Source organism: Ptychodera flava, unplaced genomic scaffold (assembly GCF_041260155.1).
Source record: "Ptychodera flava strain L36383 unplaced genomic scaffold, AS_Pfla_20210202 Scaffold_59__1_contigs__length_806204_pilon, whole genome shotgun sequence".
NCBI classification, from domain to species: Eukaryota; Metazoa; Hemichordata; class Enteropneusta; family Ptychoderidae; genus Ptychodera; species Ptychodera flava.
This window is the reverse complement of record NW_027248381.1, coordinates 322,119-348,431: the sequence shown is the minus strand read 5'-3', so window position 1 is coordinate 348,431 and position 26,313 is coordinate 322,119. Positions and strand designations below refer to the sequence as shown.

The 26,313-nt window shown below is 37.5% G+C and overlaps 1 long non-coding RNA gene across 1 annotated transcript; it reads right to left on the bottom strand.

Moving 5' to 3' along the window:
- Positions 1-5,376: 5,376 nt before the first annotated feature.
- On the bottom strand, positions 5,377-26,287 carry LOC139128556 (uncharacterized). The gene is made up of 6 exons (XR_011551336.1): positions 26,115-26,287; positions 18,365-18,474; positions 17,948-18,094; positions 17,226-17,408; positions 5,957-6,339; positions 5,377-5,518 (listed from the first exon to the last, which is right to left on the bottom strand). It is a non-coding gene; the product is annotated as an uncharacterized lncRNA (long non-coding RNA).
- Positions 26,288-26,313: the final 26 nt, after the last annotated feature.

Below are 26,313 nucleotides of genomic sequence, written 5' to 3'. Positions count from 1 at the left end.
TACAAATTTCGATTGGTCACGTGACCTGGCGGCCATATTGGATTTTCCAAAAACCTAAAAATGGCTTCTCCAGAAGACCCAGGGGTCTAGTAGATTTGAAATTTTTTGTATAGCAAGCATGGCCTAAGGTCTTTAGAATTTGCTAATAAAATCGCATGCGGTCACGTGACCTTGGCCGCCATATTGGATTTTGCAAAAATCGTGATTTATTCTTTAAAAATCTTCTTCTCCAGAACCAAAACACTGATTTGACTGAAATTTCACATGTAACATCTTAAGTGTGATCTCTTTCAAGTTTGCGAAAGGCGTTTTGATCGGTCGCGTGGTTTGGCCGCCATATTGGATTTTGCAAAAATCGTGATTTAATCTTCAAAAATCTTCTTCTCCAGAACAAACACACCGATTCAACTGAAATTTGACATGTAGCATCTTAAGTGTGATCTCTTTCAAGTTTGTGAAAGGCGTTTTTAATCGGTCACGTGGTCTGGACGCCATATTGGATTTTTGCGAAAATCGTGATTTAATCTTTAAAAATCTTCTTCTCCAGAACCAACACACTGATTCGACTGAAATTTGACATATAACATCTCAAGTGTGATCTCTTTCAAGTTTGCGAAAGGCGTTTTGATCAGTCACTTGGTCTGGCCGCCATATGGATTTTGCGAAAAATCTGATTTAATAGTTGAAAATCTTCTTCTCCAGAACCAACACACCGATTCGACTGAAATTTGACATGTAACATCTTAAGTGTAATCTCTTTCGAGTTTGCGAGAGGCGTTTGGATCGGTCACATGGTTTGGCCGCCATATTGGATTTTGCGAAAATCGTGATTTAATCTTTAAAAATCTTCTACTCCAGAACCAATACACAGATTCGATTGAAATTTGACATGTAACATCTTTAGTGTGATCTCTTTCAAGTTTGCGAAAGGCTTTTTGATCGGTCACATGGTTTGGCCGCCATATTGGATTTTTTGAAAATCGTGATTTAATCTTTAAAAATCTTCTTCTCCCGAACAAACATCGAATTGACTGAAATTTTGCATATACCATCTTTAAAGTGATGTTTCAAGTTTGTGAAATAGGTTTTGATCGGTCTCGTAGTTTGGCCGCCATATTGGATTTTCCGTAAAATATTAAATTCCAAGTGAAACGTACAGTAACTATTAGATGATGTTCAAAATCCTACTTTTTCAAGCTCGAATTTTGCACATAATATCATTATTGCAAGATTTTTCAACCATGTTCACCGCTTGGGCCCCGCCAACGCTGCTTGCAGCTTTAATCTTCTACTTCTTCTTCTTCTTCCGCTCTTTTTTTGTCGACCTAGAACTCAACCACCGCTTACCGCAAACTTCTGAAACTTGCAGGGCTAATAGGTACCTATGAGATCTCGTGCACCTGGGTATACAAATTTCGATTGGTCACGTGACCTGGCGGCCATATTGGATTTTCCAAAAACCTAAAAATGGCTTCTCCAGAAGACCCAGGGGTCTAGTCGATTTGAAATTTTTTGTATAGCAAGCATGGCCTAAGGTCTTCAGAATTTGCCAATAAAATCGCATGCGGTCACGTGACCTTGGCCGCCATATTGGATTTTTGAAAAATACCCATTTAATCTTTAAAAATCTTCTTCTCCAGAACCAAAACACCGATTCAACTGAAATTTGACATGTAACATCTTAAGTGTGATCTCTTTCAAGTTTGCGAAAGGCGTTTTGATCGGTCACGTGGTTTGGCCGCCATATTGGATTTTGAGAAAATCGTGATTTAATCTTCAAAAATCTTCCCCTCCAGAACCAACACCCCGATTAAACTGAAATTTGACATGTAACATCTTAAGTGTGATCTCTTTTAAGTTTGCGAAAGGCGTTTTGATCGGTCACGTGGTCTGGCCGCCATATTGGATTATTGCGAAAATCGTTATTTAATCTTTAAAAATCTTCTTGTCCAGAACTAACACACCGATTGAGCTGAAATTTTACTCATGTCATCCTTAGAGTGATCCCTTTGAAGTTTGCAAAACACATTTGGATCGGTCACGTGATCTGGCCGCCATATTGGGTTTTTGAAAAAATACCAATTTAATCTTCAAAAATCCTCTTCTGCAGAACTAAAACACCGATTGAGCTGAAATTTTACTCATGTCATCCTTAGAGTGATCTCTTTCAAGTTTGCAAAAGACATTTGGATTGGTCACATTGTTTGGCCGCCATCTTGCATTTTGAGAAAATCACATTTAATCTATAAAAATCTTCTTCTCTAGAACCGACACACCGATTGAACTGAAATTTTACTCGTACATTTTTAAGTATGATCTCTTTCAAGTTTGGGAAAGACATTTCGATCGGTCACATGGTTTGGCCGCCATATTGGATTTTACGTAAAACATGCAATTCCCACTGACACATACAGTAACTATGAGATGATGTTCAAAATCATACTTTTGCAAGATCGAATTTTGCACATAATATCATTAGTGCAAGATCTTTCAACCATGTTATCCGCTTGGGCCCCGCCAACGCTGCTTGCAGCTTTAATTCTAATTAGTGTTGTTAAATGAATTACATGACAGCACATTTCAATAACTTTTCAATTTTTAGTTACCTGGTACAAATGCTGAAATGTTTGCTGTTTACATTTCTATGGTAAACGTATTGTCAATTATTTACAGTGTCTTGGAAAGTCGATTGGGGTCTTGAACATTTTTGTGACACGATAATTGACTGATCCCTTTGTTAACAACTTTAAGAGTCTGTACAGAAAATATGGCTGATAAAAAGACACTCTTCGAGCCTAAAATAAATTAAAACACCACTTACTGTTTTTTATGAATAGATTAATAGGACGTGTCCTTTCAGTATTTGACCTAGCTTCTATATATGTGACATTAACTACATATGGATGCATTCAAAGGTGCCTTCCCATAACGATTGGGATTAAATGTCTAGTAAAGAGTAAAACTGAAATTGTTATTGCTACTTTATTTTGACGATTAAAATACCCACAAATGACCTGCATTGGAATTTTTCAAAACTGCACTCCTAGTTCCGAATAAAGGCCCTAGCGATTCCCTTGGCAACAAAGATACTAATCTTCGTTATCTTCGGCGAATGTCGGATATGACGTCAGTTGGAGGACATTGACCGCCAGCGCTATTCACGTCATCGCTTTTGTGTGCTAATGCATTCTCCAAATCCATTGTAAAAAGTTGTAACAATGCCTAAGCGTTGTGTAGCTATGCATTGTTCTCATTCAGTATCAAATTGTTTCAATGGCCGAAGGATGAAGATCTGGCCAGAAAATGGACCAAGTTTGTGAAAGCAAAGCGGGTTAATTTTACTCCTGTAGCCACGAGCGTACTTTGCTACAAACATTTCACTGACGATTGCTTTGCCAACCGCATGGAATACGATCACGGATTTTCCAGAAGGTAAGCCCTAATTTATAAGATTATTAATAAAACTAGTGATTGACTAGATTATTTTGGTGGTGTAGTTCTACCCAACGAGTTCTACGTAACCGTAGACAACAAACGTCTGCTGTGATTGCTTTCCAAGTATTTGTACGTGGCCAAACCAAGAGTGAACACCTTTATTTGAACAATGCATTTCGGATGGGGTTCAGACAACAGGGTTGAGTGCCGTAGACATGACCGGGTACCTAATGCAGTGATAAAAAGCTAAAAAGAGTATATAACAGCCGTCATTTGGTTGATGACTAATGAACCAAAAATGCCAAACTAGTCGAAGCTGGTTGGAATGCGCCGGGGATACCAGACCTTGGCGTCCATGATGGCATATGACTCTTAATTACTTGAATAGTTTTCATTGGCAAAGGTGTCAATGAAGAGACTGAATCTGAGCCACCTTGATGACGTGTGAAGTAATGAAAGCACAAACGGTCGAAAGCTGCTCTAAATGTGGTAGATACGGCAGTGCTGGCTGAATACAACAGACATTTGTGCGTGTTCTGTATGCGTAGATACTTTCTCTGATAGCAGCTTCTTTACTCAAATGATGACGTTATACGTGGATACAGAACAAGACTGGGAAAAGACAGTACTAGCGAGTTAACTAACGGATATTTCAAAAATATGAAGGTTTCTCTTTAAATCGGAAGTATTTTGACCTTCTTATTTATATCAGTACAAATTTCGCGTGAGATTTGGAACCCTTACTCCCTAAGCAATTACTTAAATAAAGCACCACTCATTTATCTTTAGCACTGCAATTCACCTAAATTATCGAGGTAGTCAATCGATGCCAAGCACAAATAGCAGCATTTTGCAAATATGTCACTATGTATATAATTTTATCACAGATTCATCGGAAATTCCATCAATTATACTGCAACCAAACAAATTGTCCAAAGCTACTGCTCACTGGCCCTTCGTACCAACAGACTCACTAATAGAAGTAAAACAATCAACATAAGCAAGTTCTGTTGATAGGACTACAAAAGAACGTTACTCGTTTGTGCTTCTCTCTCAGTCTATCAACTTTGAGGTCTCATAATCTTTGTTGGGTCTCTAAAAGCAACTCTGTACGCTAAAACCTTACACTGACTTGATTCAACTATATGATCATGTTGCTATTATTTAGCCGGGGTGCAATTTCGTTATATTCTAAAGTGAAATAGAGCATGAACAATTTAAAAATATAGAAAGCATAGACTCAACAAATTCCTCATATATTCACAATCAATACTCTGATCGGAATTACAAATCCGATGATATTGTAATTATTAACTTGAAAGTAGACAACGACCGTATATTTTGACAGAAAAGAAACATTTATGATAACTTTTGTTCTTAAATGAAGCCTAATTGGTGTAACATCTCCATTGCGTTGTTTCCTTCAACAGTGCTTTGATGATCTTCATGTTCTGGATCAGCGTTATCCTAAGCATCAATAGTAAATGACGGTTACATTTATTGCACCGGTAAATTATTTAGATATCTCTTAAAAATCCCCTTAAACAAGAACAAACAATAACAAATACATTGTCTTATATGGCCAGTACGCCCTCTTTAGTACCTTACTATTCTTGAATCATCCGTTCACACAAATAAAAAAGGATGGAAAAGATGGTTTCCATTGTTATGCATTAAACCCCTAATTTTTTATATTATCTCATGTTGGTATTATTAGCATTAACGGCAATTCAAAATACCGTTCATGCGATTGAATGTTAAATGATAGTATCAATGGACTGTCCATTCCTTTGTCTGCTAGTACACGTAAAACGTTGAGTCACAAAATTAATTGATTTGAGACAGTAGAAACTACAAGGTTGCCCAGCTTAATATTAAACAGCATCGGTTTGATGAGTAATAAGCTCTTAACTGAAAAACAAAACTGTAAGGCCTCTACTTACCCTTGAATTGTTACAATATTTTGGCAGTCCTTTACAACCCCGTAGTACTGCAGCAATAGTCAGACTGATAATAATGACCCCTAGTACTAGGACAATGATGACGATGACAGTAGATGTTTTGGCTTTGTGATCTGTAGAAGCTGAAGGTTGATTTGCGTTGAGAAGTAAAATAAAAAAAAACTAGTAATCAATAATAATGACATCATGATTTACTCGTGTGCAAGAGAGAATATCATGATTTATTTTTGAAGACATAGCACTGACACAAATTACACGTACAGTCACATTTCAAGTTTCTTATATACAAAAGTTTTGTCTTGTAAAACACGCTCATACTCTTAAAAATATTTCGATTTTCACATATCGTAAAACATGTCTGTTGAAGACTCTGTAAGACCAAACCAAGTCTAATGCGGAATACAAAATTGTATTCACTTGAACATATTCTTATTGTAAAATTGTGTTCATAATAAAACATATGTATGGCTTGAATAAATAGGTGTGTACAGATGACATACCATGTGAATATACTGTGTACATATGTCTTGATGTAAACCTAGACACCCCCGGTTCCTTACCTTCAAAATATTGCACCACCTCAATAGGGTGACTTGAGACGAAGTCCTTGTTGTATGTCACTTGTATTCTATAGTTGCCAAACATTTTGAATTCACTGCTTATTTTGAGTGACAGATAGCTAGCATTGGCAGTTAGAAATAAAACGTCTTGAAAGGAAGCATTGAAAAGGTAACATTTATACGCTGTCCCGTCATTCAGCCAAGCTATTGCAATGTCTGCTGATGAATTCTAAACTTAATGCCATTGTTTGCTGATGAATTTTCAAACTTAATAGCAATATCTGTCTTTGAATCTACAAACTTAATAGCCACATCTTTGGCATGTGGTTTGAACTGATGTATCACCACTGTAGGTCGCCGGATCGAAATCTTCCATTGTGAAGCTAGGGGTGCAAAGTAAGACAGTAGAGTTAGCCATAAGTTTTGCTGACGTTATTCAAAACTGTATTTTTGAGCAACGAATGAATCAATTATTCCTTATTAGACATAACGTAGATGTTTGTCTCTTTTCAAACAAGCTGTATGCTGACATCTTTTGTTCATGAAACACGGAAGTATAAATACACTAAGAACATGTACGATGGTCTCTGTACATTTGCAGTCTATGTTCGGCTAACAACGTCTAATAACGTCACTATATACGCACACACACACACACACAAACACACCTACACCTACACACACACACACACACACACACACACACACACACACACACACACACACACACACACATAGGGATGCAGAGCAATATTACAATAAATATGAGAACACATCAAGTATGTTTGGTACCTATTACTCGAGTTTCACGCATACACGCGATCGTCAGATAGGTAGATTTTATAAAATCTACCTATCTGACGATCGCGTGTATGCGTGAAACTCGAGTAATAGGTACCAAACATACTTGATGTGTTCTCATATTTATTGTATATATATATATATATATATATATATATATATATATATATATATATATATATATATATATATATATATATATATATATATATATATATCGAAGTACACAGATGTCCTCGTGGGAAATCACAGTGCTCAATGCAAAAGCAGAGTGTTAAAAATAAAGAGAATACTTCAAGTACAAATTAATGAAATCTATTACTTAAGTTTAATGCATCTTGCAATTCTCAGATAGAAGTAACTTCTGTCTGAGGATTGCAGAATTTATCTGAGGATTGCAAGATGCATGAAACTTAAGTAATAGATTTCATTACTTGTACTTGAAGTATTCTGTTTATTATACATATATATATATATATATATATATATAATATATATATACATATATATATATATATATGTATATATATATATATATATATATATATATATATATTATATATATATCGAAGTATACAGCTGTCCTTTCAGGGAAATTATAGTGCTCAATGCCATAGCAGAGCGTTATAAATAAACAGATTATAGAACAAAGTAATGAAATTTATTACTCAAGTTTCATGCATCTCTGCAATTCTCAGATAGAGTGAATGGATTGCTAGCTCGACACTCTTACATAAATGATTGGGACGAACCATTCTATTTCTAGGTGGTTTTAAAATTTGATAAATAATATTTGTTTTCGTGGCGACATTTTGCAACCAACTCAGAGCGTTTGTTTAATAATGTAGATTTGTCAGCATTGATAATTTGCAGCTTTTCTGATATACAAAGATTACATCGCTTGTTCATGTTAGAGTAGCTCAATGCTTTATCAATGATTGACCATGAAATGTCAAAGACTTGGCCCTTATTTCTTAAGTTCCATACAAATTTTGACAACTCGGTGTCGTTTTTGTACCTCTCGTTACGGAACGATTTCATGTGATTAGTGTAGCCCGTCTTGAAGGTGTTACCAGTTAGAACGATATAAACCCTCTCTCCATTGCCCTCTGTTGATATTTTGGCCATGTATACTACGCCTTTGACTTGACAATACCCTTCAAGGGGCCTGCCGACTTAACCCTACAATTACAATCAGCTGGTTGGTCCTTACGCTGTTCTCCTGAGATTACCCTATTATTATGCGATTTGATTATACTTGCCATATTCTTCAAACAGCTATAACTCACTTTAATAGTGTTTCTGTTGAAGATCTTGTGAAGTTTAGACCCTTTGGAAAATATTTGTCAACAAGTTGGAGAAATTTCCTGCCGATGTTAGTTTCCACGTTCTTGCTGAAAGGGGTTGAACCACGTGATATGACGCTTCCTGTTATTGCTTCTCCTCGCTGATTGGTTGGTCTTGGTGAATCCAATTTGCTCGGTGTAACCGCTTGCCTTTAGCGCCGTATTGTATTGACCTTTATATTTATCAAAGATGCCCATATCACTAGATATTGTGAGATGCGTTTGTTTATTGCGTCAGGTATGCGATTAATAGTGGTTGGCGGGTGATTAGACTGCTTATGGAGATACATTGTTTGGTCGTTTGGTTACGATACGGGTAGAACTTGCCATCGTTCAGATTAAATGTGTACGGCCAGCAAGGCGGATAAGATCAAAAAGGAAATCACAAAGATATTTCGTAACATTGGCCTGAAAATCACGATCGAGACAAACCAGAAGATTACAAACTTTTTGGATGTTTCTACCCGTATCGTAAACCAAACGACCAAACAATGTATGACCATAAGCAGTCTAATCACCCGTCAACCATTATTAATTGCATACCTGACGCAATAAACAAACGCATCTCAACAATATCTAGTGATAAGGGCATCTTTGATAAATATAAAGGTCAATACCATACGGTGCTAAAGGCAAGCGGGTACACCGAGCAAATTAAATTCACCAAGACCAACCAATCAGGGCAAAGTGAAAAACCTAGGCCTAGTCGGGCCTAGGTTGGCGATCTAAAATTTAGCGCGAATTCAAACACGTTGGAAATTCCCGCAGAGACTGTACTGAGTTTCACAAAGCTACATTGTGCCTCAGCTGGCCCTGTCGCAAGCATTTTGCGTACCCGGGTTTGCGTACCCTCGATTGATGATTACTTTTTTGCCACCGAACACAGAATATAGTTTGTGCAGGTTCGATTTTGCTATTTGCTATTATTTGGCTTATTGAAATTCGTGTAGCCACTTGTAATTTGCATCGATCACAGCCTGCCATGCCTCTGCGAGCGCGGGATTGATTACCGTAGAAACCCTATCAATTCGACCAGAAAAAATAGTTACGATTTGAAATCGTCGAATATGACATCGTGTGCCGGCCCTTGAAATATATTGCAACTCCGTGAGGCAGATTAAATAATCTAAGAGCGTTAATGCATTAAAATATTGTTAAAATTATAAAAATTGACATCACCGATCATAAGAAATGTGATGTTGCAGATAATGTTTTTAAGAGAAGTCTCTGACGGCCATTTGGTCTGACTTCGCAAAGTTGGGAAACCAACATCTGAAGATTTACTTCAACCAATACTTTTGGATTTGTTCTACTCTTATTATAATTTCTGGAAAGTTGATGTACATTTTCGATGTCTGTGTAGCGTCTATACTGAAGTCATATCCGAAGGACTATAATCAGTTCGCGACAGCGTAAACCAACCCTCTCTCTCTCTCTCTCTCTCTCTCTCCTCTCTCTCTCTCTCTCTCTCTCTCTCTCTCTCTCTCTCTCTCTCTCTCTCTCTCTCTCCTGGCATTTCGATGTTTTATTTTGTCGACATTTAAATATCAGTTTGAAGTTTCAGGTCACTGCTCAATGCAATAGTTGATGTCAATTTCCGGTATCGGGCATGGTCTCTGTTGTCACTCTAATCGTTAGTTTTTTCCTGTTATATTCGATATCAGACTCAAAACACAACGTGAACAACGCTGATAATATATTGCATCTTTCGTATAGAAAAAAACCGGTAAAGTTCGCAACTGGTGATGTCTCTGACGCTTTTGCTTCCAAAAAGACATATTGAAATGCACAGGGAACTTCGTGGTATGGCACTTATATGAATTTTACTGTGGAGAAAGTCCATGACTTTTAAACTGGCCATACCAACAATAAACATGGCTGAGCAATGATACCGACTTCAGAGACTTTGCAATTTTTTTCATTGCGAGCGCTGGTGAGACCGAGTCGTCGATTTTTTTCCCGCTGGCTATTTGGCTTTGAATTTTCAATTGCTCTCATCTGATAATTACAGCTGCATGTAAAATCAAGAAAGGCGTTCTCTGGAAATCAATAAGCCTTTTGAATATGAAAAAATCGGACATCTGAACCTCAACACGCAGTTTGAAAGTTGCTCTCCGAATCAGGACAGGGACATCGGTGAGGCCGGATTTCACGTAGTAGCTATGGAAAACAAGCTATGGTTCATTCATTGTAAGAAATCATGCGATGTACTGCTCCTGCTCGAGCTCCCTTGGCCCGTGGACTTTCGCCGTCTCCCCTCAACACCGTCTGTTACCTAACCATGCCAACAATCGATCACGTAATAGTGTTCAGTCTTCAAATTTGGATATATTAATCTACCAATCATCAACCGTCGAACACATCAAAAACAATGGTCGCGGCCACGGATTCAAGGACGTTCACACAAGGAGACACTATCAATGAGTGGCGCGCAGAATTGTTTTTACTAGTTTTGAGAACTTCTAAAATAACTTGTAATCTGTATACCTTCGCACATCGAACCGATATTGTATGCCTATCACCGTTGAAGTTTATGTCTTTCATTGTAGAGTTGTTTTTATCCAAAACACATTTCCAGAAGAGTCCCAGTGCAGTCAAACGAAAGGATAATTGCTTCAAACGAATGAAATTGCACATTGTCAACGAAAGAATATAAATATCAACAGCACATCGTGGACAATAGCGCTCGGGAATGGGACTATTCTATTCTAGTGACGGGGACGGAAAGCACAGAACTATAAAGCTACTGGAAAAAACGTTCTGTTTTTCTCGCGATTTTAGCAACTGTAACGACCCTTTATTCTTAAAGTTACTTACCTTCCGTAATAGAATTAAACTAGGTCTACGGGCTTATGCACACAGTGTACGAGGATGTACAGCATAATATTTTAAAAAGTCCTCTGCTTGGGACGAGCAGGTTTACACTCTAACGGATACAGTAAAACAATGGTCACAGCCTTATATTCAAGGACATTCACGGGGAGACACGATGACAAAGACAGTCGTAAAATTGCTCAGACTAGTTTTAAGAACATACAATATCTGGTCATCTGTGTACCGCTGTGCATCGAAACGACAAATGTAGTAGCTTCGAACTTTTATGGGAGAGACATAACGACTGAGATCGACAGTAGCGGCACAACAACTATTCCGAATTGTGCGTCCGTGTTTACTGTGGTTTTACGGCTTATCCGGACACCAAACTTGCTAATTACCCAGCAACTTCGCTGATGATATTGAGACTTTGATCAGTAATTACCAAAGCACTTTGGTAATTCACCTCAAACTTGATACTTGATCTGGCTGCAGTAACTCCATGGGCGGCAAAGTGTAAACACAGACGCCGACATCTCAGTGCATACAGTGATAGCATAAACCAATTTGAGACATGAGTTTGCACTCAAAGTATTATTATTATTATTATTATTAGTATTAGTATTAGACTTTATTTAAACTCGATAGACTGTTGAGCCGAAGGCTCTTCTCACACAGTGTCGAGATGCAAGAAATATACAATATGTACATTAAAGAATATAAAAAACGGAACAGAGAAACAAACAAAACATTAAGACAGCAAGAAACAGACAACAAAATATAAAAAACGCCAAAAATGGCTTAAAAATTACATTTTGCCCAAAAGATGAGACTTACATTCGTTTTAAAAGAGTGAAGAGTAGAGCAAAATTTGACATCTGCTGGTAAACTATTCCATATTTTGACACCGCTATACGTAAAACTCCTCTTAAAATTTGAGTTCTGTGTCTTGGAATATATAATTCATTTCTGTCTACAGATCTTGTACTACGACTGTGGACGTTCTGGACACTTCTAAAAACATTCAAATAATTAGGAGCCAAATTATTTTGGACTTTGTACATCAAGACTGATTCATTAAAAGCAATCCTTTCTCTAAATGGTAACCAGTTTAAAACGTCGAATAAATTACGACTAGGAGTGCTAAAATCTGAGTCTAAAAGTACTCTGGCTACAGCTTTCTGTAGTCTTTCAACACGAAGTAAAAGTTTGTTGGAACAATGACCCCATATGTTAGAACAATAGTCAAAATGGGGTAATATAAAACAATTGTAAAATATCATCTTAGCTCTCTGAGTTAAAAAGGGACGAATACGTTTTAGATGCAGCAATTTAAAGGCTACCTTACTACAAACTGAATTTACTTGCTTTTCCCAATTTAGGGTGTCGTCAATGGTTACACCCAACAATTTTTCATGGGTTACACAATCGAGCTGATCATTGCCACACATAACATTGATGTGATTTTTCGTTCTGGCTTTTTTCTGCGTTGTACCAATGACAATAACCTTAGTTTTCTGTGAATTAACACACATGCTATTTTGATCGCACCAGCGTGTGATCAGATTCATATCTCTGCTCAGCTTTGTTTCAATTTCGTTAATTTTGGGACTGATCACCTGAGCTGCTGTGTCATCAGAATACCTATACATATCAGAATTTTCAGAAGCCAGAGGGAGGTCATTTATAAAAAGTAGGAACAACAGGGGCCCTAAAATAGATCCCTGCGGTACACCTGTACTGACAGGAAGAGAATCACTCAGGGTTGCATTAAAGGACACCGACTGAGTTCTGTTTGCGAGGTATGAAGTGAAAAAGCCCATTGTCTGCTCTGAACAACCATAAAGTCTGAGTTTCTTAAGTAAAGTATCATGGTGAACTAGGTCAAAGGCTTTTCTATTTCTATCAACAGTGTAACCATACAAAAAATTGCTGAACAAAGTGATGAAAATGGCACAGGACAAATACAACTTGCAATGCAGTAAACCTGCCCACTGCACCAAAAATATTTCTGTAACTTAAATGGACATCATGTCTGATTGAACAGTCCCACTGCATGAAAACCCTATAATACTTACTGTATTACCATGGATTTTTGCCTGTATTTTAGCTGAATAGTGCATGTACAGATGAATACAGTCAATAATCCATTTCTTGTATTCAGCAAGCCTGTATTCATGTGGATTCATGTGAATTCACGTGTATTATTCTATAATACAGGCAACTCATTAACGTGAATTTATCTGTATTGTTGCGTTTTCATGCAGTGCCTACTTAAATACTTTTTCCGCTCCATTCGTGCTGATTTAGGCACAATTATTGAACACCACTCAAACTTTCAATCACTTTCCTAATCGACTTACACATGAAGAAATTGTAAAGGAAGCTAGAATACAGAAAAGATTTTCAATCTCTCTATCTCCATGAATGGGCATTCCTCGATCACATTTATGCTGATAGACAACCATTGCCAAAAGGCAGCAAAATTCAGCAATGATCCCGAGCTAAACTGACACAGTATTTCATATCCCTGCATCAAATGAAATTGTAAACACAATCTCATCAGTGACATTTGGTAAAATTTTCACACAAATCATATCTTGAAATAAATAAAAAAGTGAAACAATGACGTCTTGTACTTTGCCAATCAACAGCACAGTGTGAACTGTGAAGTGGCATCTGCATTGCCTGCACGTAAAAGCAACTCAGTGTACTCAGTATCAAATTGGTCTGCATCTTATGAAAACAACAACTGGCAGTGAAAGTTGTAATAAGCACTGGTAAAAACTCTTCACGATGAAAGGATAATTGCTTCAAATGAATGAAACTGCAGGTTTTATAGGAGGAAAACCAATGGCGAATGCGCGGAGTGGGACTATAGGTGACAGAGACGGAGGGTCATAGGATTGTAAATAACTGGATAATGTAGGATTTTCCTCACAATACTGTAGCAGGAATTCCAATGTCCCCTTGTTTTAACATTAGTAATAGTTTTTTCTGCTCTGGAAAGTGATTTAACAAACTCTAACGACTATCCTAACCTCTCCGTAGTTGAGTTTTACATGTAACATGGATGAATAGCACACATGTACATATGTTGGTTTTACTGAGGAATGCTGTTCAGTGGAATGCGAACCCGTCACAAATTAGTTTATGGCACTAGTATGATACTTATCAGTGACTTTGTATACACATTGTGTACCCCATGGAGCACTCATGCAGCCAGATCAAGTATCAAGTTTGAGGTGAATTACCCAAGTGCTTCGGTAATTACCGATCAAAGTCTCAATATCATCAGCGAAGTTGCTGGGTAATTAGCAAGTTTGGTGTCCGGATAGTCGTAAAACCACAGTAATGTAAACATCTCTGTTGGTGATTCCGGTTTCTCAATCAAATCAAAAGTCCGACATTGACAAAATTGACATAAAAATATGATGTCCAAAAAGTTTTGTTTTATTCAACTAACTGATCATCTCCTTTTACATCCCCTAAGCTACATGTAAACAGTAGTCCGGAAAGACAGTGACATCGATGTCTCCCGGGCCCCTCGCATATATGGCCATGCTCAAATATTTCTTCACGATTCGCAAAACATCTTGTCAGCTAGGTGCATAGGCCACGTCTTTGTATGTTGGTCAAAATTAATGGCAGTAAGGTCAGAATATAACATTGTTCAAAGTAAGATTGAATATGGAAGACGAAAATGCTTTCATCGATTGAAAAAAATGAGAAGGAACGAGTCAGTAAATATCGAACTATAAAGGAGGAGAACGAGACTTCCACGATTAATCAACTGGGAACTGTATTTCGATCGACAGACTTACACAACCAGAGAGAGCATTTTATTCAGCTTGAAAATAAGTCACCGCCTTTCCTTTAATAATACCCCACTTGCGTATCCATCTACTCTGTCCGCAATTGGTATGATTGGCCTCCGGGTTTCGCCTGCCGAACTGACTGATACATGGTTATTTCTTCAGCTATTTTTTCATTGTTTCGCATAAGATACAGCATCTCCTTTCGTGCACAAGGCAAGTTAACGTTTAGAAGGAACCAGTCACAGGAGGTTAGGATATTATATACCGTAGGTGAAATTATAATGGAATATTGAAGATGAAAAGACTTATCGGTCGACAAAAATTGCCATAAACCGAGAATCGAGATTGTCTATGATTTATTAAATTGGGAACAAAAATATTCGATTGATTCATTAACACAACCAGAAAGAGCATTTTCTTCAGCTTGAAAAAATAAGTCGTCGTCTTTCCTTGACACTGTCCCCATTTGCGTTTGAAAATATTAGTCTGTTCCCAGTCGGTAAGAACGCACGGGGTGGCGTCGGCAGTACTTGCCGACATGTAACATACCGATTTTTCTTCAGCAATTTTTTTAGCGTTTCGCAAACTTGTCCTTTTAGTGCACGGGGCACATCTGTCTACGCGTTTTAGGAACAAGCAACATGTGGTTTAGAACATAATATCTGTCCAATAAGGAAGGAATATTGATTCACACACAGAAAGAGTCTATAAGCTTATTCGTAACGCTGTTTACGTTGTTTTCGATGTCTTGAAATGTCGTTCATTCACCAACTGAAGGAATTTTTTGAAAGCTATGTCATTCAGTCGAATTAATAGGGATTGAGAAAGTCACACTTTCCGCCGGATGGAAGCAAAATAAAATTGTGTTTTGAGAAAAACATTGGGTGGTCGTACAAGGGTGATCAAATTGATACGGTTATTACGGTAATTCTCTTCCGGGTAGGCTACATGCAGACTTCGCATCGCGAGACGATTCACGTGTGCTCGACATGCTCTATGTCCCGGGACCGTTTTCTCTAACGTACGTACTAGCGTGGGGCCGTTCCACTTGTTACCGTCTTCATATCGTGTTGTGTGCCGAACATGGAAGTATTTACGCATACAAACTAGTTTTCTGTCAAATAAAAAAGATATTTCTGAGAATTAGCCGCACATGTTGCGTTAGTGTCTTTCCCTGCCATTCTCCGCCCATTTTTAGACAGTACAACTGTAAACTCAGACATGCCTAAAAGCATATGGGATACGTTCAGATAGGCGTATCGATATGTTTACTTGTGTAACCGTGTATCCGGGCGATCTACTAGCGAGGGAACACGAGCACACATGAATTCGCTTTAAATTTTAGATCGCCAACCTAGAGGGCCCGACTAGGCCCGGCTAGGCCCGACTAGGCCTGGGTTTTTCACTTTGCCACCAATCAGCGAGGAGAAGCAATAACAGGAAGCGTCATATCACGTGGTTCAACCCCCTTTTAGCAAGAATGAGGAAACTAACATCGGCAGGAAATTTCTCCAACTTGTTGACAAATATTTTCCAAAGGGGTCTAAACTTCACAAGATCTTCAACAGAAAACACAATTAAAGTGAGTTATAGCTGTTTGAAGAATATGGCTAGTATAATCAAATCGCATAATAAGAGGGTAATCTCCGGAGAACAGCATAAGGACCAACCAGCTGATTGTAATTGCAGGGTTAAGTCGGCATGCCCCTTGAAGGGTAACTGTCAAGTCAAAGGCGTGGTATACATGGCCAAAGTATCAACAGAGGGCAATGGAGAAATGGTTTATATCGTCTTCACTGGTAACACCTTCAAGACGGGCTACACTAATCACATGAAATCGTCCCGTAACGAGAGATACAAAAACGACACCGAGTTGTCAAAATTTGTATGGAACTTAAGAAATAAGGGCCAAGTCTTTGACATTTCATGGTCAATCATTGATAAAGCATTTGGCTACTCTAACATGAACAAGCGATGTAATCTTTGTATATCAGAAAAGCTGCACATTATCAATGCTGACAAATCTACACTATTAAACAAACGCTCTGAGTTGGTTTCAAAATGTCGCCACAAAAACAAATATTATTTATCGAATTTTAACACCACCTACAAATAGAATGGTTCGTCCCAATCATATATGTAAGAGTGTCGAGCTAGTAATCCTTTCACTTCTATCTTAGGATTGCAGGATGCATGAAACTTAAGTAATAGATTTCATTACTTTGTACTTGAAGTAATCTGTTTATATATATATATATATATATATATATATATATATATATATATATATATATATGTGTTGTGTGTGTGTGTGTGTGTGTGTGTATAATTATAATATATATATATATATACATATTATTACATACATACATACATATACATATCCATGTATATATAATATATAATCAATATATTCTATTTGAGAACGAATAAGTGATGTAGTTCATTCTTAGGGAAAACTTCATGAAGCAACGCAAATAACATACTTACATAATTTTTCAATGACAGAATCTGCAACTGCACTTCCTTTGATCCACCATGTGTATTGTTCACTGACATGGTAGTTACCAGTAAGTAGTATCATGTAGTATCCAAGAATTTTTATAAGTTGATGGCTCTTTCTACTGTCCGTTGTATTATTGATACATCCCAGTGTCACAGTTTCTTCAGTCACTGCAATTAGTTTCAGTCAGGAGAGAGAGAGAGAGAGAGAGAGAGAGAGAGAGAGAGAGAGAGAGAGAGAGGCAGTCAGGTAGGCAGGCAGACAGAGAAAGAGGGGGACAGACAGACAGACAGACAGACAGAGAAACAGGGAGATAAAGAGAAAGAGAGAAAGGGGCTGAATTCATTTTCAGTCAATGTAGTTAAAGATAATACTTTGCATTACCATCAATCGTATTTCGTAAAGGACTGAAGAATGCAAAATATACAAGCAACATGTGAAGAAAATAATGAACACAAAGAGAAAGAAAGAATGGGGAAAACATGGCTCTTAATGGAATTATATTTCTTCAATGAAATAATTGCAGGTCGAGTAAATGTCACGATCCTTTATCCATTACTAGGCATTGCACATGGGAAATTGAATACAATTTATCCTAAAGCTACAATCTTGCAGTCTTGCATTAGCCTTGACCTTGGTAGGACTCATTAAGATTACTTTAGTACTTCCAATACATAAATTATTAGTGACAATGGTTAAAAATACATACCTAGGGTAGTTCTCTTCACACAAAGTGATGATGAATCTATTTCTTCTACCAGTATACTGCTGTTCAGCAGAAGAGGATAATCTTCAGTGACGTAAATACTGTGATTAGGTTGTCCAATGGCGAGATACTTGCCGTGGTAATTGTAAACTGTAATCATTAGGAGCATTTGTTATGGTGAACATCATACAAATATTGCATAAAACAAGAAACACCTTTACAAGCAAAATCATCCTTTTGTATCCGTCAAAATAATCGAGTATAAATGAGTCAATGTAAAAAAGCCCTCACCCACTTATGGCTGGAACAGACATAAGAAATTTATTTATTGCAAAACCATTCAAGGAATGTGAATATTTTGGATTAGTAGCATCGACAGCCATATAACGACTGTGGATTCTAGTATTAGGATTTACTTACCACTTAGTGTTGGACAGTAATAGTATTTTGCAGCTGACAACTTTATGAAGAATATCATGAGTGTCCAACAAACTCTCTCTTTCATTGTTTTACAGCGTATCGGACCATTCCTATGTGAAACAAAATCAGGCGATCCCAAATTATTCTTGAACGAAATCATTAACTGTCTCCATAACTCTCTCTCTCTCTCTCTCTCTCTCTCTCTCTCTCTCTCTCTCTCTCTCTCTCTCTCTCTCACACACACACACAACTTACTTGATTGCAAAAAGTGAGAAGTCATGATTACTGAATACATCACTCTCTAAGAGAGTGGATCGTCGATGTCACGTAGGTGAGTAGGCAGTTTAGTTTATTTAATGCCGTTATATTGCCACATTACAGAAAACCGTCGACATTTACAGGAATCAAAGAATTAGTGGTAAAATGCATTGGTATTGGAATGGCATGCCAATCTGTTTTCAAAAGAAAGAATGTAACCGATATATTGAAATAGGAGCGATAAATATTTAGTCTGGTGGATTCATCTCAGCGCTTCATGGCGTAAGATTATCTGTTGAGCTTCTGCAGATTAGGCACACTGTTAATGGAGAGAGTAGTAATCAATGGTAATATGATAATTGATATACACTTTTCTACTTGTTGCATGTTTTTGTTCGTTCAAGGTGTTTAATGTAGGATACCACTGCATCTTCTTTGCTTGTGAAACTTGTGGATAAATTGTACGTATTTGAAAGAGTTGGCGTATTTCATTGCTGATTTCCTATTTAGGAAATACCAAACGGACAATCAAAGGTTTGGCAATAAAATCAGCTTCTGTCAAAAGTGACTCTCTCGCAAGATAGGTTTATAAAAAGTTACCCTACCCCTTGAACAGCTTTCTAAAAAATGACCCTCCCCCAATTCCCCCGGCCCACCCCAACCTGTAAAGGCTCCCTTAAAACGAGAGATTTGCCACATCCTGTCGGCAAATTAACGGAAACGTCGTTTCCTTCCAGATAATCTGTCATAGCTACCTCCTGCTTCGATTTCAGGCTGTCAATCACCACTTTCTTTCATGGAATTGAACATTTTTGCACATTGTTTTTATTTCATCACGGTTGCTGGGGATAGAGTAACCGTGATATCATGATGTCGTATTACTGTCTGAGGTCAACGTAGGGCAGTTTACTACTTACATTTCTGGATGAATGACATAATCATTCAGTCGAGTTCAAAAGGCAGGTTTTAGACGCTCCGCCTACATCGATGAATAAGCAATAAATGTACTCTTTCAGCTATATTATTTTCGAAGCATTCTATTGGACAGTATATATAGCACGTTGGTTCCAGCCAGACCTCGTAACCTGCGGTTACTCGCACCTCGCAACTTCGCCGCTCGCGCCGCAAGCAGGTTCGATGTCTGTCATGCGAGACTAGCCTACAGCTGGCCAAGGCCATCGCGCTGACATCCCCACCCTGCCGATCAACATATGAGCCTACCAGAGTACATTGCTTCAATTTCACCTCACCACAAACGTCGATTGATTTTATTCAAAGTCCCTCAGCTTTTCGGAGCCAATATGGCCGACAACCAACGTTTTGATTTATCGCCGATAAATTGGCTAATCCCATCATCATGATTGACATTTGAAGAGGACATTTTAGAGCATTATTTGAGCGGAGGATGCTGTTTCTTGTATACCCAAGCATACGAACTGAAGAGGGTGCCAACCCTGAATCATAAAATTGCAGCAAATCTAGATTGTAATAATCATTAATGTCTTTAATGGCAATAAATCATTGTTTGACAAATCAAAATGAATTTAAATGTTTCAGTCTTGTCACGCATCACGCTCACTGTCCGTCAGTTAATGTAGTGTTGATCTGAAAGGATAAGTTGACATCACATATCAATATACATGTGTATTAAAAACCGGCAATTATCATTTATTAAACAAGTGTTTTAAAATTACTTGTCGACGATTATTCATCAAGTCCTCAGTCAATTGTTAGGTCACGTTAATGATTGTACTTTATAAAGAGTGGCACTTTTTGAAAAATGTCTCTTCAATGGATATAGATGCATGATATTTAACATATGTTAACAGCAGATATTGTTGTATAAAACAAAGGATTTTTTCTGTCTCTAAACGTCCTTCCATATCAGCTGTTCTGCGGAATCTTCCTACTTAATATCAGCATGTTCCCATTTGTCTCTGATAGGATTTCATTTCACAAACTTAATGCATATATGAACTCCCAATAGACTCCCTATACTTGAAATGAACTTCAGCCTACTTAGTAGACAGCGTTGCTCTCTACACTATCATGTCCTCTAATGTGTACAGGTGAGGCTAAAATAAATAGCCATTGTTATGGCTACTGATACAGGCCATAGAAAGGATACTTTGTTATTTTTTCATGATACTACGTCACATTGTAGACACTCAGAGAAGAATCAATTGCTTCACTTTCACAAAGCCTGTGTCAAGTGTGTCATTCCAATCCACTGCCATTGTAAAAAGTGCTCGTGTCATGTCGAAAGCGCGGAATCCGTCGGAAATCGTACCCAAGAATGCAAAGAAGATCGTTATTGACGATAGACTATAACGCAGGGGTTTCATGAAGTTTTGAAATAGGGGCTAAAAGAAAAAAAGTAGGCGGCTTGCAGCTGCGTAGCCACGAAGCGGTTGTCGGGTGGGGGAGGGTCCGGGAGGGCGGTGTCACCCCCCGGCCAAAAACCGGAAGCCCTGGAAAATGGGCTAAAAAATTCACTTTTCACAGCTCACAGTCACTTGAAATTATAGTATTTTCATAAGTATTGTCAGCAGTGTTCCAGGATAAATTGTGTTCACATCATTTTTTTGTGTTTTTTTGTGTTCATATCAGAAAAGCATTTTTTCTGGGAGATTAAATATGTTAATTTACAAATAATAATGATAAAAAATTGGTATATTGAATATACTATGAATAAAGAATTAGAAAATTGGCTCTGTAAAGTAAGAACCTTGATGCACGGTAAGATAAGGCCAGTTAGAGACACAGACTTTGCGACACAAGTACGACACATGAACTGATGAAATCTTCCCTGAATTTTCTGGTAAAGGGGAAAATCCACCCTGTTCATGCCATCCTGGATGTAACACTGTGATATTTTAAACACAGAAAATGATAGACTTTCATTATTGTACTATGTTTTTCTTTCAATAGGAACCCTGACGTTTTGCATGAAAATAGGTAAATGGAGAACCTTAATACTATAATAGGAAGGTAAAATTGATTAGTCATTGATGCACAACGGTTAACAGATATGAACTGAATGTGCTCACGTGTTTTACAACAGATTCATTAATAGAAATAAATAAAATACAATACAATAGTAGTACGCTTCACCGAATGTTGGATATCCAGTACACAGAATAGAAAATTTTGGCATTTACTCAACAGAACAACTTGACCTACTAATGTGACCCCTGAATGGAAGGAATGACTTTGAGTTTGACAAAATTACAAACTTAGTTATCAAGCATTGAAATTGACTGCTGATGACTCCACATATATTGACATTTATCAGATACTACCGGACGCATGAAATAATACAATATGACATGAATTACTGCATACTTTTTGACTGTTATGAAGTTGTGAAAACAATTCTACCTTTGACCTGTGTCATATAAAGTGACAAAACAACGAGCAAGGAGATGTTATGCAACATTTGCAGACCTCAGGATAATCACTAACCAAAACACAAGAACAAAGACAGACATTGTATATTCTGACAGCAGTTCAATTGAGCACACGACGCGGAGTGGAAGACAGACTTCTGATAAGACTAGACGTGTATACGGTCTACTGCCAGAGTAACTATCTCTGACGAGGATTTATTGTATTATGTTTTTCAATATTCATGTCAATAAACCCAATTCATACCAATATAATCGACATCCGTGTGAGGCGTGTAATAAGAACAATCAGATATCTGTTATATCATTATATGTAGCAGGTTTCATCAACTTTCGCACAGTACTCTCAGAGTTAAATCACTAATTACAAAATTTTATTTAATATGTAAATGAGCTAATTATAAACTTGACACACCCAATGCTTCTCAGTACAATTAAATATTTATCAGATCAATATCTGTATCAAATTTCATCAAATGTAATGCTGTAATTTTGGAGTAATATCACTAATTACAAAGTTCATTAAATATGCAAATGAACCCTTAATTAACTCCACATAACTAAATGCTTTACACCACAATTAGATATCTGTCAGATCAGTATCTGCAGCAGATTTAATCATATTTGGTGCAGTTATTTCGGAGTTATATGACTAATTACAAAACTTCATAAAATATGCAAATGAGCTACTTGTTAACTTGACACTGCCAAATGCTTATCAGAACAGTTAGATATTTATCAAATCAATATGTGTACCCGAATTCACGTACTTGGGTGCCGTAATTTCAGAGTTATATACCTAATTACAAAGTTCATTAAATATGCAAAGGAACACTTAATTAACTTCACATTACAAAATGCTTTACACCGCCGTTAGATATCAGTCAGATCAGTATCTGCAGCAGAATTCATCAAATTTGGTGCAGTTATATCAGAGTTATATGACTAATTATAAAACTTTATAAATATGCAAATGAGCTATTTATTAACTTGACACTGCCCAACTTCTTAGTATAATTATATATATATCAGATCAATATTTGTTGCACGTATCATCAAGTTTGGTGCAGGAATTTCAGAGTTATGTCACAAATAACAAAAGTTCATTGAATATGCAAATGAGCAGATAATTGACATGACACTCACAGTATCATCGTAATAATCTGAGATAGTCATCTGTGAAAAGTTTCATGAAATTCTGTGTCGTATTTCTTGATATATGTCTCCACTGTCATTACCGTCTGCATAGGGAAACCAGTGTACGGAAAAAAAATGATATTGCATAACTTCATTAATATGCAAGCTACAATAACCAAAATCTAATCAGTTCTTGCAAGTAGCATATGGTACCTGTCTACCAAATCTGATTTGAATCTGTTCAGGCATTTTTGAGTTATCGTGTAAACAGACAAACAGACACATACATACACACACACACAACACACAACACACACGGACAGACAGACATCGCTATGACATTAGCCCACGTGTGAACACGTGAGCTAAAAATGATTATGTTGACCATATTTCTAAATAGAAGCAAAGTAAGACCCTTGATATGGGATATGAAAATTTGTACGTTCAGAAACTCACATAATGGATTTAACCTGACGATCGTTTGACCTGACGTTCGAATGTGTGCTCGTATTTTAAACCACTCAGGGCGAATTCTTTTTGACGTGGATAGACCGAAAATCAGTACATATCATACCTCCACATTACACTAAAACAGAGCAAGGCACGTCGGCCAACTAAAATTCAAACTGTAATGAATCGAGAAGTTTTTACGTAAGCGAAAATCAGGCCATTGTCTTCGAAAACATTTTAAACCCACGTAATTAATTATCCTACTCTTGTTCCATAGTGCGCTTTAAAAACCCAAGATCGTAAAGCGAAGCTTGAGTTCGCGATCGCTTCTTCCTTTGTCAGCCATTTTGAAAAGAGCCTATGAGGGCCGACAGGTGTATTACGCACGTTTTCATTGATGGATACAAAGGTCACCGCATAGGGGTAAGCAATTGCAGAAGCCAATAAAATTGTCCATTGTAATTCCGATTTTTATTCAGGCACACACTCTAGACGTGTTACACAGCGATCGCAGTCGCTCGTCTACTAAACTTTGTTTCACATAAAACCCGTTGCATAGTTTGATAGCACAGCTTGTAATATTTTTCTGAACCATTTCAGGAGGGAAAAATATTTTGACGATGAAAGAGTTCTAATTTTCCAAAAATGTAGTCGACGATATTGTGAGAATAACCAGTCAATTACGTCCCATAAAATACTCGATCTCAAACTTACTGAGTAAAATAGAACGAAAATTTGGAGAGCTCCACCTACTTGAACCGTCGCCCAGAGAGTCTGATGTTGCTCTGAAGAGCACGCCAGGACCCCTTGGCGACGATGGAATTTGGCATAAGCATGCTTAGCAACAACGGAAAATGTGCGTCCGCACTGGCTGGTATTATCAAACTAATTAGCTTACTCAACACATAACTCTGCCATGATCTCCTGGAGATATTTCTAGGGCCACACCAAATTGACGGCACAGATGTAGACTAAAACCATCGCAATCTTTCATCATAGTGAACTAACTGAGATTTTCTAATATTTGGTATCGAATGCATTGAATATTGCTCTAGGATGATTGCTCTCAAAGGTTAGCCACGTCTTACGTCATGCCACATGACCAATACGCGGCGAATATGAACTCAGACGTTTCCTGACATGATGAACTTTTCACAACTTAAACAGTGAAATACACTACTATAGATATAATTGCCACTACAACGTTATAGATTTTTTGAAAAAGTGAATATTATTTTATGCAATTCGATTAAATTGAGACATACAAAATAGATGTGATATACACTTTAAATTCTTATAGGTTGAGCAGAACAGCGAAAAGTTTATCTTGGACTTCATCAAATCTCACAAATTCGGGTTTCCGATAATATAGGTATATTGTTCAAACACTCCTTTTTTACATTACGTAGATGAGAACTACGTCTCACAGATTTGTAAATGAGCTGAAGTATGTGTGCCGAGTTGAAGTCATATCTGTCCACATAAATCGACTTTGTTTATTGTATGCCTCTAAAAGGTGGGTAAATAGTTTTTTTTATACTATCCAATGTACGTCATAACCCACTCATTGTGAAATATGATAAAAATAACTTTGATTGGAAGCGAGGTATTTTCTTTATAGGCACTATTGCGATTTATACCACCTTTTCTATGAATTGAAGTAATGGCATACTCTGCCCCGAGCATCTGGAAATTCCCACAATCAAGAACGACAGTTTTATATTACAAATCGGTTCTCTAAAGAAGGAGACATTTCCTTGAAACCGTCAGCACAAACGACCATCGTTTTTTGGGGTTTCGACTCGAGCATTTGCTAAAAATACATTGGTCTTGCTATTTCATTTTGAGGAGGGCTGAATTCAGTGTATGTAGCCCATCAGTGGTTAGAGGTCCAGCTGCCGAAATGGCAGTCTTGCCTGTAGGACCGTCTCAGGGCAAAAGAGGATAGGACAAGCCTACACGATGACCTCTTGACCCCGCCATAGGTGCGCTGTATGAACGTTTTCAGCAGACAAAATTCCTTACTTTTTGTAACTTCTTTTACAATTATGTAATCCAACTGTTAGCTTTTGCAGTTTAGGTCTAACAAATGATCATTTACAGCCTAATATGTACTGTGCTTCGATTCGATTTATCAACGTAGTGGGTTTGGCCTTTAATGAGGAAAGATTCAAAAATAGTTCTCGAAAAACAATGCCTGAGATGTACTAGTCAGGCATGCATGCGTGCCCGTTCTTAATTTTCCGTCACAAGGACACATAAATTCGCCGATAATACATCTTTTTTGTGCCAATGGAACGCATAAATTCGGCTAAAATACAATCGGCCAAACATGTATATCAAAAATTACCGTCATGATGATGTTCCCGACAGTCAATCATGAGATTGGTGGGCGATGGATTAGCAGTACTGCTTACTGTATTTGGCTCAGAGTCTCTAAAACGCTAAAAGTACTGCATGCAGTGTTGCATGTTATAATGATAATGACAATTACATACCGCACACGTTACGAGAGTCCATTGGTAGAGAACTTGAACGGCTGGTCGAAATGAGTGAGTTGCCTTCACGCAGCAAGATGCATCCTTCCGGTTGTAAAATGTGTACTTAACGACCAGAATGGTGACAGAAAAACGCACCTAACAAGAAGATAATACTGTTTCTGTTGTTTATTAACGCACTGGCACAATAACAACCTAT